Source organism: Cryptotermes secundus, unplaced genomic scaffold (assembly GCF_002891405.2).
Source record: "Cryptotermes secundus unplaced genomic scaffold, Csec_1.0 scaffold8069, whole genome shotgun sequence".
NCBI lineage: Eukaryota > Metazoa > Arthropoda > Insecta > Blattodea > Kalotermitidae > Cryptotermes > Cryptotermes secundus.
Genome location: NW_019745340.1, coordinates 1 through 15,616, shown reverse-complemented (window position 1 = coordinate 15,616; position 15,616 = coordinate 1). Strand labels below are relative to the sequence as shown.

Below are 15,616 nucleotides of genomic sequence, written 5' to 3'. Positions count from 1 at the left end.
CTCACAAGACATTTGTACCTCAAGTTCCTGTCAAATCATCAGATTGTCTTTATATTTCATTTAAGATCTCAGGTTCTGATGGCGCTGAATATGACTACTACTGTCTTCTGGCATGTAACACCACGTAGTGTACCAGAAAGTTGCCAACACTTCGGAGTAAACTTCTGCCTCAGTGTTCAGGGTAAATGAATATATTAAAGAAGGAAAAAAGTCAGTGGTACCACAGAAACTGTAACGCTACATGTAATAGCAAAGTAAAGGAATCTTCACTGAATCCATGGTCTAAGTTTCCAAGTAATCCATTCCAGTAATTTAGTGCAATGATCCATTCCTGTAAATCACAAAAAGAAGAAAAAAACACGTTGTTTGTTCTTTCGAAATCAGTTTCATATAAACGTATCCTGGCTAATTCTTAAGCTGGTCTTGTCATTACGTCACACATAGATCAGGGCTGGAAATGTGGAGAAGCAGGCGGAAGCTGCCAGTTAACCTCCACAGCGCTTCATTTTGAGGAAGCCGTTTACGGTTCCTTAGGACGCACAGCCACCTTTTCCAACAGTTATACATGTAGGAACCAGCAACCGAGCTTACAATACAATGATTCGGTTTTAATATTGTTACGTGTTAAGTGACTATAGATGGTGCCTGATTGGTAATCAGATTTATCGCATCCTCATATCTCGTAACTACAGATAACTACAACAGTTCCACTAGTTCCCGCACTTCACTATTCACTGTTTCCCCAGTGTTCACTAGGTGCTGCCTAGCAACGGTTCCTTAGCTTCCGTGTTCAGCGGCTTCTGCTCTCGCTGGCTGGCGCCTATCTCGCAATTACGTGGACTCCTCCCGCGCTTCCGCTAGGGGGCGACTTTGTTACACTCGGACTCTCTCGGACTGCCTGCCTCCGTTAAATTCCTGCTTGCCCTCGCTAGCACAAAGATCTTTTGGTTTTGGGTCCCATGAGACTCATGACCATATTTTACTGCCTGAGGGCTCTGGGAGCCTTCTGGTTCCGTCGTTCATTCGAACTCAGCTGGATTCCGGTTCTCTGCTTACTTCTGAACTGCATCGCCTATCTAGTTCTGAACTGAGCGTCTACTTAGTCCTGAACTGGATCGCCTATCTGGTTCTGAACTGGAGCGCTTATCTAGTTCTGAACTGGAGCGTCTACTTAGTTCTGAACTGGAGCGCCTATCTAGTTCTGAACTGGAGCGTCTACTTAGTTCTGAACTGGAGCGTGTACTTAGTTCTGAACTGGAACGTCTACTTAGTTCTGAACTGGAGCGCCCATCTAGTCCTGAAGTGGCAAATGTACCTAGTCGGAAACTATCCGATAGTTCAGGGGCTGATACTAGTTCACAGGCGGATGAAAGAGTGTTACCTCCACATAAAGCGTCCTTTCTTTCATTTTGTATAAACGCGTAATAACATGCCTATTGTTTTATCAGGTTGTGATAACACTGGACTCCGTCCTCAGGTAAAGGCATAGTCATCTGGCCCAGTCGCTAGAGCTAGTCCTTATCTCCAGACCAAGGATATGAGAATTTGTCGGGATCCACGTGGATTCGGATACGCACGTGTCACAAGAACAAGAACTCCTCTTTGTCTTTTTCTAACTGAAGAAATGCATCAATCTACAAGGTTATATGATATTAAATTCATTGTGGTAGGATGAATAAAGCAAGGGATATAGAATAAAAAGTCTTGTTCTGATTTCACTCTTCAAAGTCCAGTGGTTACTATATGTACCATATGCTTTAACATACCAAAATTCCGCATTCTGCCCACACAGTGTATCTGTGTGTTCCGTATGGTTCTCACAATAAATAACAAGTGTTTCCCTAAACAGCATTAACCGGCTGGGCTTTGTAGTGGTGACAATGTGTTTCCTATAAGGTACGGACTGAATTGGTATATATTCTGCCCACAGAGTGTATCTGTGTGTTCCGTATGGTTCTCACAATAAACAACAAGTGTTTCCCTAAACAGCATTAACTGGTTGGGCTTTGTAGTGGAGACGTGATGTGTTTCCTGTGAGGTACGGGCTGAATGTTTAAATGTCGTTTATATAAAATGCATATCTTAAAAGGTTAAGTCACTGTTCTACTGTTGAAAATTGAATACAAAACCCACCATAAATCTTGACAAGGATAGTAGGTCCATTAAATATTTGCAATGGAATATTAGTATTAAGCAATTTTATTATTAGTTTTATGTTTATGTACATAGTCTCACTTTCACAATGATGTATTTAAGTTATAAATATTACTAAAACTGAAGTGACACTTTACTGTTTTTTGGGATTATGGTATTCTGAGTTTTGAGTATTCGATATCAGCATCTTTCTTTGGAGTGGGGCTACATTTCGATGCTGACAGCAGCTAGACTATACAGCGTCTGATTGTACGAAAACAGGTGAAAGGGTTTTGAAAGAATTCCGAAGGAATTAGTCGTGACCTGATTTAAGGTCTAGATTCTCATTCTACTGAATGGACTGAGGAAAACGACGATAAACCTAAGTCTCGGAGGATTTTATAACCGAGCACCTATAGAATAAGAATCATGAGCATTACCGCAATGATAACCTTCTCTGATACACTATATCATAATACAGAACACCAAATTGTAACAAGTCTCATAATTTAGCTTGAATTCACATAGTGAATTGTGAATAGGGGTGTATTTACATGTGTTGCATTTCAGTTTTGTTTTTCAAAACTGACATCTGTCAAGCAATGTTTATGCCTGTGGCTGATTGAATCCAGCTTAAATAGCTGGTCACTCTTGTGAAAGCGGCAGGATAGCCTCTCTGGCAGCCAGCTGTAGACCCGAAAGAGACAACACCAACCTGAGTATAGATGTCACTGTCATCACCATATACAAGTGGGCCTCCACTGTCACCCTGTAACACAGAAAAGAAATCGTGGTTTGTGTGCAGAAACACATTTCGGCTCTTGAAAACAGATTATTACAAAAATATCTTTGCTGTAGGGGTGTCGGGTCGGTTGTAATGTAGACAACAGGCCGTGCAGTTTGGTTCAGTCTGTCCGCACTGTGGCTTATAGCGAATAAAGTTACAAAATACACGTGCTTACAAGTTAACAATGTAAGTAAGTGTACTGCTATTGGATCTCGTATAATGATGTTTTCAGAAAGGAGAGTAAAAACTACAGACAGTGATATTATCCCTCCAATAACTGTTATAACTATATGTTTTCGCTTACTGTGGGATGGAGTCCAACTGGGTCCACTCGGCACGGCGGCCACTGATTGGCATATTGTAGCCTGCTCCGGGTGATTATGATGATGGAGAATTTGGTGGAATGAAGATTGACAGGGGAAACCGAAGTACTCGGAGAAAACCTGCCCCAGCGCCACTTTTACACCACAAATCCCACTTGACCAGACCCCGGATCGAACCCGAGCCGCCGCCGCGGGAAGCCAGCGACTAACCGCTTGAGCTTTGGCGCGGCCTATAACTATCTAACTAACTGCATGGAGCTGAGCCCTTCTTGAGAAGCTACTCAAGAACTTCCCAGCAATTTATTGAATCCGAAGGTTCATCACCGTGTTCACAAAAGCCATCCACTGGTCCCTGTTCTGAACCAGATCAGTTCAGTCCGTACCACATCCATCCACTCTAAGATCCACCCACCCCCATCTTGGTCTTCCCAGTGGTCTCTTTCCTTTTGGCTTTCCATCAATATCCTATATGCATTCCTCTTCTCCCCATTCGTGCTACATTTCCTGCCCATTTCATAACCTGCTTCAGATATGCTCTGACGGAGAATACGAAAACTGAATATTTGTAACCACTCTACCACGGTCGCTTCGAGGCCCACAGGGTAGTGAGACGTCGAGGCATCCACATTCTCTAGACAAAAGGCTCACAGATGGCGGTGAGGTTGTCAGCCTTACGCGCCGGCCCCCCCCCCCCAGGAAGATTTCTGGTACTCATTTCTGTTAGAGGACGAGTCGACCTCAGGGCCACAATGCGGCTGGAAGGATTAGGTCAATTGAAAAATCCGATGACGTCACCAGGCTTCCTTCCGGCTCGTAGCATAGCGCCTCAGCAAACTACGCTACCGCGTGCTCCACTCTTTGGAATTATGATACAGAAAGGGAGCCCCACCCCCATTCTTTATACTCACGTGACACTTAACTCATAGCCGTGTTCCCTGTGAGGTATAGAAATTTGGGAATCATTTTGTGATAAGAATCACTTACGCTGCAAGTACTCTGGCCATTGTGTGTTGCGACACACAGGTTGGACGAAGAAATGGTGTTGCCATATACTCTAGCACACTGAGAGTTAGTGATAGCTCTGAGGTCCACGTATTGCAGCCTGCTGGTAATACCACTGGCACCTGGTGATAAAACAATCACGGTATTTTAGTAATCCGTTCTTGAAGGGCGTATTTTTCCCATGCAGATGTTTCGAAGTAATTATTTGAAACTGCTTAGAAACGAAGATGGAGGAATCAAGACGTCGTTTATTTTTGCAATCTCGCAGTCTCGTATGTACGCATGAAGCAATTCAAGAATCACTCAGTGGTTTATCTGCAAAATTGATATTGAAGAATTTTACTAAGAATTGTGGAGGTATTTCAGTTTGCTTTTATACCGGTTAATTTTAATGGTAATTTTACATGAAAATATAGCATTTCTGTGAATTTCTGAGACGCAACTCGTTAGGATTTTTAAATCTATTTTCCTCTGACACAAAACGGATCGCACCGAAAACGAAAAAATTAAGGGGTTTATGGACAATACATAAGCAACAAGGTGCCTTCATAATCCTTCCTTTATTTTTTCAAAATAAGCAAATTAGGCAAAAAAATGACAATTGAGTTTATTAAGGACAGGCTCGGATTAATATTGTGACGAAATAATCCATTGCTAGACAACGGATTGTTAGGACACCGTTTCGTGGCAACGAACACACTTGGAGGAATCAAATCGTTGCCCCGAATTAACACAATATTTCCGAGACAAATGGGTTCATAAAAAATATTAATGGGGCCCTTGGACATGGTGACTTTTATGAGGACGGAGTGACAGTTATACAAGGCAGTGGATTCCTGAATTCATCAGAGACACAGACAGACAGATAGACATCGTTCAAGGCAATCAGAAAGTCTTTTGTAAGGCAGTTTGGTTGCTGAAGTGTTAACCAGATAAGATTCGTTACCAAGCAACGGCTAGTAAGCAGACGTTGAAGAATTTATTTCAAGTGTTATAGTTACAATAATCTTTAGAGTGTTATAATTATTTGTAGTTACGACTTGTGAGTACCCAGTAAATCTATTCATCTAATCCAGAACCCGTTATTATTAGTCACGCTAACCAGGAACACGTGACAATATAATCTCTAATTTATAACAACTTCAGATTAAACATTATCAATATTTTCAAGAACACTGAGCACATGAGACCGCCACATTACACGAGGCATATATTTTATTTTGATTTCGTGAACATGTAAGGAAATTTCAGGAATAATAATTTCTGACTGAATGCGATGTGGTATTTGTACTGTGGTTATGTTGGTAGAATTGATTTGTTTATATTCGCAATAAAATAAGATCAATACAAATGAGGCTGAAAAAATTGCTAGAACGAATTTGAAAAGCATATAGTCGTAATACAATGAATAGCATATTTCCAATTTTGTCCTACTATGACGTCATTCTCTCGTGGTTTATGACATCTTACGATAAATTGATTTTTATAAATTCTGGTTATAGAGTTGTTTAAGTAATTACAGTACCCTGTCGGATACCTGCAAATGACGTCAGTGTGTATACGTGCGTAGAATTTGATAACCTGTACTGAATTCCAGTTCATTCATTCATTCATCTGTAATCTGTCAAGACAGGTCCACAATCTCTTCCAAAACAGTTCCTCCACTTGATGCGATCTAGATATTTCTCTAGAAAGACTCCCCCCCCCCCGGAGATCCGATTGGGAGAGTAGTTTACCTCCGGATTATTTTATCTCCAGAGGAAACATCTCGCATATTTGGTATCTCTGTTTTTGGAAAGAGACTATCCAGGAAAAGTGATAATGTGGTAGTTTTTCCATTTGCTTTCCACATCGCAGTACAGCAGCCGTTCAAACCGCTCTGGTCACGCCTGTTGCTATGCGAACTTGAACCATCTCGAACATCATTTCCTCTGTGCTTCAAGTCGCTGCTGATGACGCTGCTTCCGGCAGCAGTTTTTGGTGTCTCTCTTCGTCTGATGCCTACCCTTTGACCTGTCCAGCAAGGGAGGCCCTGGCAGTAGCTACGCTACCGCTGGTATAGCTCTCAGGGTCCTTGGCATACTCAAACCCCCTCACCACTGTACGGTGGAGACATAAGGTGGAGACACCAACGAGGGGGAATTCCAGTTATTAGATAACAAAATTGTGTGGTCTTACTCACTGTCAGAAGTTTTCCCCCATCCACTGACACGAAGCAATTCACCTGCGTAAGTGTTGCCTTGTTGAGAATAAGAGGGAAGCCTTACAGCGCGGATGTAGTCTGTGAATATAATAAATATTTAATTCTATTTTATTACTATATTAATATTTCATGACATATGAGAGGAGGCACTTGCGAAAAGAACTTCTTTATTTCCCATATAAAGATCTGATGTGAAGTGTTCCATATTATATAAAATGTGTATAAATCACTATATAATTTATTGTAATAACACTTAAATATATTTTCGTTTGGTGGACACAGTTAATAATGGATATACAAGAACGTATGGCAGTGTTATCACTTCGAATCTAAAAGAGAAATCAGAGGGGTGTTTGAAAGAAAATTATCTCAGAAGACTGATCATGTGGATAGATTACTTCGTGATATTTAAAATAAAAAATTATATTAGTATTTTATTTAAAACGTATTTTTAATTAATAATTGAATATATAAAAATAATTCAGCTCGGATTCTAAACCCATGTCTTGAAGTCAACAATATAGTTTTTATGTAAGATTGAGGCTTTCACGGCGGTGACTATGAAGAAAGCAGTCTTCTGGGATTTGGCACCGTGTATATGTGGTGTTAACCGACGTTTCGGAGGAACGTATCGCCTCCATTTTCAGGGTAGAAGGAAATATATAAGAAATCCCCAAGCGAAGAGACCGTGAGAACCGGTAAAAGCAGACTGCTTTCTTCAATACAGTCTACTGACTGTATACGAGGACTTAGTCTGTATACAGTATATTTCACTGCTCAAAAGATATAATGTATGCATTAAAAAAAATTAAATCACTTAATAAGTTTGGAGAACACACCCAGTTGAGATGATGTGAGCAACTAATCGAACATAAGTTTCCTGAGTGTGCGTCTGCTAATCTGGAAACCAGTTGCCTGCTTAAAATCGGTGACGTTTCTTGGAAGTTGCACTTGCGTTGCCAGTTTCTCTGGAGTGTCCTCACCCAATACTGCTCTAGCCAACCAAGAAACTTCCCACCTTCTATAAATTACCCTGTTCGTGATATCAGTCAACACTCACTCGTATACTCCACACACTGGGGCAGCTGAACAACAGCAATATCATTCGTGACAGTATCAGGATTATAGTTCCTGTGGTAAAGGCTGTACCGAGACACCATACGCAGAGAGCCGGGCTCTCTGATGTCCAAGCGGTTGGCTCCCAACTCCACATTGTAAGTGTTTCCCCTGGAAAATGTCAATATTAATTGTATTGTAATCTGCAGTAAATGGCCTTACAAGTATCACGCAACTCTCTCGTGAGGTGTGATGTCGTGTAGAACGCAAGGAGTGGGACGGTGGTACGGAGGGACATACTGTCTCCAGTGTCAAGGAAATCATGAAGATGGAAGAAGTATATTCATCCGAATTCTTACTAGACTACATGACACTACATACCAGAAGGCAGTATTCTCCATTAACTGTATTCTTTAGGATTAGATCTATTGGAATATATCCTCAGCAGCAAATACATACAAAAGAACACAATAACAGAAAATGTAACATTTTGTCCGTAAGCAACATAAATTTTGCCGGTCACGGTAGCTGAGCGGTCTAAGGCATGCACTGTCTTCGCTCGGAAGCCGGGATCGTGGGTTCGAATCTCACTCAGGGCATGGATGTTTGGTGTGTGCGTGCTCGCGCGTTTTTCTCTGTGTGTGTGTGTGTGTAAGGCCTTGCGACGAGCTGATCAACCGCCCAAGGAGTCCTACCGAATGTCTAAAATCTAGTAAACCGAAGTGAAACGGAGAGTTTCACGGAGGTAGGCCAAAGCCCAAACTGGGGCTGTAGCGCCAAAGAAAAAAACCAGAAATTTCAACAATTTGTAATTACTGATACCTTCGCTACTAAGTAACCGACACCAATATCCTATATGAATTCCTATTCTCTCCAATTCATACTACATACCCTGCCCACCTCACCCTCCTTGACTTGTTCATTCTAATTATACTTGGAGAAGAGTACAAGTTATGAAGCTCCTCATTATACAGTTTTCTCCAGCCTCCCCTCACTTCATTTCTCTTCGGTCCACATATTCTGCTTGCATATGAACAAGTATTTAATTAAAATGTAATTGAAATCAATACACCATCCTTTCAGGAGCCGCGGCAGCTCAGTCGGTAGAGCGACTGGCTACGGGTTGGACGACTTACGGGTCGGAGTTCGAGTTCCGGTAGGGGCAAGAATTTTCTTTTCTCCACGTCGTCCAGACCGGCCCTAGGGCCCACTCAGCCTCCTATCCAATGGGTACTGGGGGCTCTTTCCCTGAGGGCAAAGCAGCAGGGACGTGAAGCTGACCACTCACCTCCAACTAGTGCCGAGCTCAATAAAATGTGGATCTGTACATCCACCCCCCATACGCCTTCGTGGCATAGTACTTAACTAGTTAAGGATAGTGATAACTTTACCTTTTCTTACGTCATCCTTTACTTTACTACAATTCAGACTTTGCCCTTTCGAAATAATTACAAAGGTATGAGCATGCTCCAAATTTTCTAATTCTTTTCAAGCCTCTGTGGTCTAGTGGTCAGAGTTCCTGCCTACAGATCCAGATGTCCCGGGTACGATTCCCGGCGATACCAGTTTTTCTGAGAGGTAGTGGGTCTGGAACGGTGTCCACTCAGCCTCGTGAGGATAATTGAGGAGCTATTTCATGGCAACAGCGGCTCCGGTCTAGAAAACCGAAATTAACGGGTGTGGGGGGATCCGTTGCGCTGAACAAGTGACACCCTCTATCCGCAAAATTTGGCACTAACTTCGCCGAAGAGCGGCGGTCGCTCGGTCGGTACAGTTCGCTTGAGGACTACAGGCCACAGAGTTTTTTAATTTGTTCTTTCAATCTTAAATCGAACTAATATCCATATTATACCGTTACCCACTGGATAAGTCTGCGCATGAGACTGCGCAGCTCGTGCTCCTGATCGTACTCACGTGCAATGAGCCGCCGTAAGGACCCAGCAACCAGAAATCAGAGAGCCACCGCAGAAGGACGAGCCGTCGACGTAAAGCGCAGCCTGCCATGGGAACTGACCACGGTTTGCAGTGTAGCCATTGGTAATCCGCAAGGCACGGTCATCCACTTCAACTTCCCCAGATAAATCTGTATACAAATAGACACATTCATTGCACTCAAATTCCCAAAATTTCACGTCTTCCGCTGTTCTCTTGTTACGTAGCGGAAAGTTGTCGGTAGTTACGGATAGGACCGTAGGCGGTAGTGAGGTACTTATGCATTAGTAAGCACTGAAATTTCGGCCTTAGCAAGCAGCAAAGAGTTTCACTGTTGATATTGCGTATATTGGGTGGATTATGAATTATTTAGGGACGATTTGAGTCGCCCGGAATATACAGTGTCAAATGGAAGAATGATTAATGAATGATGAATTAGAAAGACACTATCCAAAAGTTCGCTCGGAGGGGCTGAGGTAAACCGCGAGATACCTAATTCATGATGGCCGGCATCTCGACTGAGAAACAGCCTAATAGGAGTCTTCAGAATTGTCGCTTCACCGATCTGCTCGATTATTATTATTATTATTAGCATTATTATTATTATGCAAAGGTAAAAGCTAAAGCTATTCCTGTAACAGATCATGGAGGCCCATAGGGTTGTGAGACGTCGAGGCCCCCACATTTTCTAGATAATCGGCTCACAGAAGGCGGTGAGGTTGTCAGCCTTACGTGCTGGCCGTTCTTCACCCCCAGGAAGATTCCACATACTAATTCCTGTTAGACGCTGAGTCGAACCCAGGGTTACAGTGCGACTGGAAGGATTAGGTAATTATTATTATATTATTATTTTCAATTGACGTAATCCTTCCAGCTGCTCTATAGCGCTGAGGTCTACTCAGCCTCTAACAGAAATGAGTACCAGGAATCTTCCTGGGGAGTAAAGGGCGGCCGGCGCGTAAGGCTCACAACTTCATCGCCATGTGTGAGCGGATTGTCTGGATAATATGGTAGTCTCGACGTCTCAGAACCCTATGTGCCTCCACGGCCTGTTACAGGAATAGTTTTACCTTTTTGTTTACTATGATTGCAGTAATGGTATTGTCATTGGCTACACGTTAGAAGTTGATTTGTTCTGTCTTTTGCTTGTGTACGTTTTAGTTTCTTTCCCTTGTCCGTGCTTACTCAATTATTGGCCTTTGGGCTGTAGAGTGAGCACATGAAAGAAAGGCAATGAATTGAATTATTACTGTATAAATGCCTTTTTTAGCTTCACATTATAGAGACAAAATAATATTAATTACCTGGTTGAGGTTTGCTGCCATCCTCTCCGACTATGTTGCGCCATTCGGTAGCCGTGAGTTTTGGGTTCACGGGCATCTCAACGTAACGGGGCTTTGCTTTACGTAGATCTGTTTCAGCCTGCAGAACCGCCATTCAGATGTCACAATCCCAAGAAACAGAGAATGAGATTTGAGGTTTCTCACCCTGATGAAGATCTAGGTTGAGATATTCCGGATTGTGACATCGTGTAGTCTGGTAGATGGTTACCAATATTTCGGAGAAACCTCAGGGTAAAAGTGTCAAACCTTACCCTCCATGTACATGGCAGAATGTTCTTACGAATTGTTTGTAACCATGTAACAGACTAATCGGTGTCAAAACCCACAATATGAAGCCACAAATTTGAAAGAACTGGTAATTGTTTCATAGAATCTTAATTGTATGTTGTGTATTCTTATTCTTAAGCTCAAGGGACTTTTTCTTACCGCGAAGCCGACAGCTGCGAGAAATGCCAGAACAATGAATGTCTTCATGGCTGTAGACCGCAAGTGGACTGTACTGAGATGCCGTAACGGCCTAATACATATATATATAGTGGTTTCCTTCAGTTGAATTTCGAGATTAAACAATCCAGATAAACGTGGTTTATTTGCATTTTAGTGTCAATGTCATTTTCATCTACAACTCAGGGAATTAAGTCCAAAGCATCTGCTACGAATGTTCTCTAAGTTTCTTCATAAGCTCTGGTGATACATGAAACTAGGTTAATGTGAGCGTTGCTGATAACTGTGAACAATAAGTTACTACATGACGTTTTGTGTAATCACATCTTAAGTGGACTTGCCATATCTGGATAATTTTCAAGAACATGTCTTTGAGATGCGAGAAATGTAGGGCAAGGGCTTAAATAAGCAACAGTAAAAAGTATCATTTAACAGAATGCACGAGACGCGAGGGCTTAGTTTTCCAAACACGTTAGGATAAGACCGTAAAAAATTATTCCTTCAGCCTAGATCAGGGGTGGGTAATTCTCTTTTCTTTGTCATCTTCCTTATGTTCCTTTTCTTGGAGGGCGGAATGCATATAGGCATATCGCTCCAAATAATCATGAATCTTGTGGAAAGAACTCCTTTTAAGATATCGTTAAATAACAATTAGATCCATAGCATAGCATACACAATATGGCCTTCGACAGCACAGCTATGCTTGGTTTCGAGCAATGTCGGGAATCAGGCCCAAAAATTGGTGACCTGAACATATTGTAACGTGGATGACCAAAGCGTTGCTGGATAACGGACCGGTAAATATACGCGGAACACTCTGGCAACAGTGGAACGAGGTTATGCAACCCGCTTCTAGACAATGGTTCAGTAAACAGACTTCCGCGCAGGCGCAATGACGTCACACAGCAACAGTGGTAGCTATCACGTAACTGGCTTTCTATGAAGTCCGTGCCGCGACCGTTGCTATGCAATCGCTCGGTAAACACGTTTGTTTTCTGCGTGGTCAATGTTGAAACTATATAACGACAGTTATAGACAGCGGCTCAGTGCCATATACAAAGGACAGACCCGTCCTCTCGTCAGAGAGGGCGCCCCACAGAAATAATACCGTAACTGTCAAACAGTAATAAATACCTGGTCATGAGCTCCAGGAGGGTGCTCGACACCAAGACTTACTGACTGACAGGCCGTCAGTCGCTATGTGACTTTGTCTTTGGTTCAGTGCCGCCCGTGTGGAGGCGGGTTCGAATACCTCCACCGTGACCCTGCGAGTTGTAGGAGGCGACGAGAAGGGAAGTGTCAAATCTGAGACAGTAAAATATGGTCTCGGGACACGATAAAGACTGCGCTGGCAAGAACCAGCAGCATATACAAAAGACAGAACCATCCTCTCATCAGAGAGGGCGCCCACAAAGAAAAACCAAGACCGTAACTGTCAAACAGTAATAAGTATCTGGTCATGAGCTTAAGACGGGGCTCGACACCAAGACTTACTGACTGACTGACCGTCAGTCGCAATGTGACTTTGATTCGGTTCACTGTTGTTCATATCTGGTGATTGTGCTGACCAGGGAAGATGTTGAAGTTCACCTTCATGCTCTTCAAACCATGACTGAACGATTCCAGCTATGTGAAGGGGGCACTGTAATCTTGGTAAACTGCATCGATGTTCGGAAATAACGGCTGGACCATGGGATGCACCCGATTACCCAACCTGTCCATGTACCCCCTTGCAGTAATTCGGCCATGAAGGGTAATAATGGGACCATCAGAACACTGTACCCTGATGTTGCTGCCCAAACCGTCACAGAACTTCCCCGTGTTGCACTGCTGGAACCAGGCATTCCGGACTGTGGGCTTCCTTGCGTGTTCTCCAAACGTAAACTCTTCCTGATATAGGGAGCAGCGTGGAGGACGACTCATCTGACCATATCATGCGCAGGTTGCTCTTGTCTGCGGTCCGGGTTTTATGGTCGTGACACCGTCGTTTGCGCATCTGAGCATTACTTTCAATGATAACAGGTTCAGCAATTGCAGCCCTACCGTGGATGTTGGATTTGTGAAGCTCACATCACGTCGAAAAATTTGTGTGGAGACAGGTTCTTCAAGATAAATATTCGGTTCTGCTCTCGTGTCACCTGTGCTGCAGTGGTCCTCTGGTTTATGCTGAGTTTCGCCCTCTGTTCCTCTTGGCTGTTGTTGTCTCCCCATGCCGACATAACCTCAGAAACTGTCGCTCTCGAGACACCTAACAGTAGCAGTGCCTGCCACAGATGCTCCAGCTAAACGCGCATCAACGGTCTGTCCCCTTTTAAAATCGGGAAAGTCTCAAATTTTCCGATTCTTTCACATGGACAGTCACTCAACACAATCACCAATGCACTTACACGAGCACTACAGAGTGTATACAAACGGAAGTTAAACATTCAATGTTGCCAACTGAAGTTCTTTCAATGTAGCCAACATAAATTCTATTACTCAATTTCTTAGTGTTTCCATTATTTGGTCCCCTCCTTGTATATATTTAATTTTAAGATCTATAATGTTGGATGGATGAATGAACACTGACATTTAATGACTATATTTATGAGGAAGGAACAGGATATATTCAAAAATTCACAGCGAGCTGATTTAGAATTTATACTCCTTATGAATTTGATAAAGTAAAGGGGGTTGAAACGGGAAAGATGTATAGTATCTATGAGATACATAAAAATGCCTGCACAATTTCAGCAGGAACACTAGTAGGTAAGGTATCAATTGGGGAAACTAGTCATAGATGTGAGGATAATATTAAAATGTATTTAAGAGCATCGCATAGGATACAAAGAAAAAAAGATGACATGACATCAGAATCCGGGCCCTGGTTGTTACAGTTGCGTATCCAGTACGTACCACGTACCAACTGCATTACAAAAAGGTACGCAAACCGACTTCTCTACCAGGAACCTGAGTCTGATGATGTCATTCTCGCGAAGATTGAGATAATGGCCTTGTGCTGTATCCCAGTCTCGTCATGCACATCTCCAATGTCGATGTGCCTATTATTGACATCGCCGTCATCAAGGAGACTACTGGGATGATGACCAGAGGCGCAGTCTATGTCATACTCGTAATTGAAATTAAATGCAGTGCACTCAAGTAACTGAATTTTATTTCATTATATCTATTACATTTTAAGAAAACCTTGACATGTTTCAGTCATATACAATCAGAGGATGTACTATATTAGAAAAAGCATTACAATGCATAAGGAGCAATAAAAATAAACAATTCAAATTAAATGACTTATATAATCCATATAAAATGTTGAAAATAATGATAATCTCCAGGGCGACCCTATTCCTTCTACGGCCTCTGTATCCGCTGCCGTACTTTGGACTCCAGTATTAAAAAGAGTACGCAAATTTTTATGTTGGACTTCAAGAACTGAAGAATCTCTTTTGTGATGTTGTCGTAGACTTCTCTTAAGACGTTGAATTGCTCTTCCAGTAGAGCAGATTCGTCGAAGTCCTCTGTGGGCTCTATATCCGTTCCCATCTGTTGGACTTCGAGAATTGAAGAAACTTTTTCGCGCTTTTGTCGTAATCTTCTCTTAGAACTTTTAATTGCTCTTCCAGTAGGGCAGTTTCGTCGGAGTCCTCTGTGGGCTCTATATCCATTCCCATCTGGTGGACTTCGAGAATTGAAGAATCTCTCGTTTTACGATGTTGTCGCAGTCTTCACTTGTAACGTTTAGTAACGTTTTCATGTACATCGTTAATCTTGGATCTAAGATATTCTACTTCCAGTTTGAGAGCATCCCTCTCCATCTGTAGGTTCGCAATACTGCGTTCTGCTTTTTGAGCCTTCAGTACGAAAGCGTTTCTCTCTTTTCTCATATTGTCCCACTGCTGGTCTGCGACGCTTAATTGCTTTTCCAGTAGCGAACTCTTTTTGCACTGGACTTGGAGATCTTCTATTTTCAATTTCAGGGCGTCTATGACTTTGGTCTGGGCGACCCTAGTCGCTGCTGCCCGTCTGGCTTCTAATTTGTAGAAGTCTCTGTCTCTTTCCATGTCGTCGCAAAGCCGTCTTACAGCGCTCAGTTCGTCTTGCTGTAACTGTCTTTCGTTAATTTTTGATCGAAGATCTTCGACTTCGACTTTGAGAGCATTCATTTTCATCTGTAGGGTACCATTAGTCTTCGTTACTTGCTGGGCCTTTAAGATGAAAGCGTTTCTCTCTTTGGTTACAGCATCGCACTGGCGTCTTGCAGCGGTTAATTGCTCTTCCAAAAGAGCACTGCTCTCGTTCTTTTCACGGAGCTCTTCTGCTTGAAGTTTCACGCCCTCTATTATCTTCTTCTTGGATTTAGAGTCCTTTTCTGAGCGTCGGCATCTCTGCTGGAAAG

General features: G+C 42.6%; 1 pseudogene; it reads right to left on the bottom strand.

Moving 5' to 3' along the window:
• Nucleotides 1–2,683: 2,683 nt before the first annotated feature.
• LOC111875113 lies at nt 2,684–13,146 on the bottom strand (annotated as a pseudogene).
• Between the last annotated feature and the right edge of the window lie 2,470 nt (nt 13,147–15,616).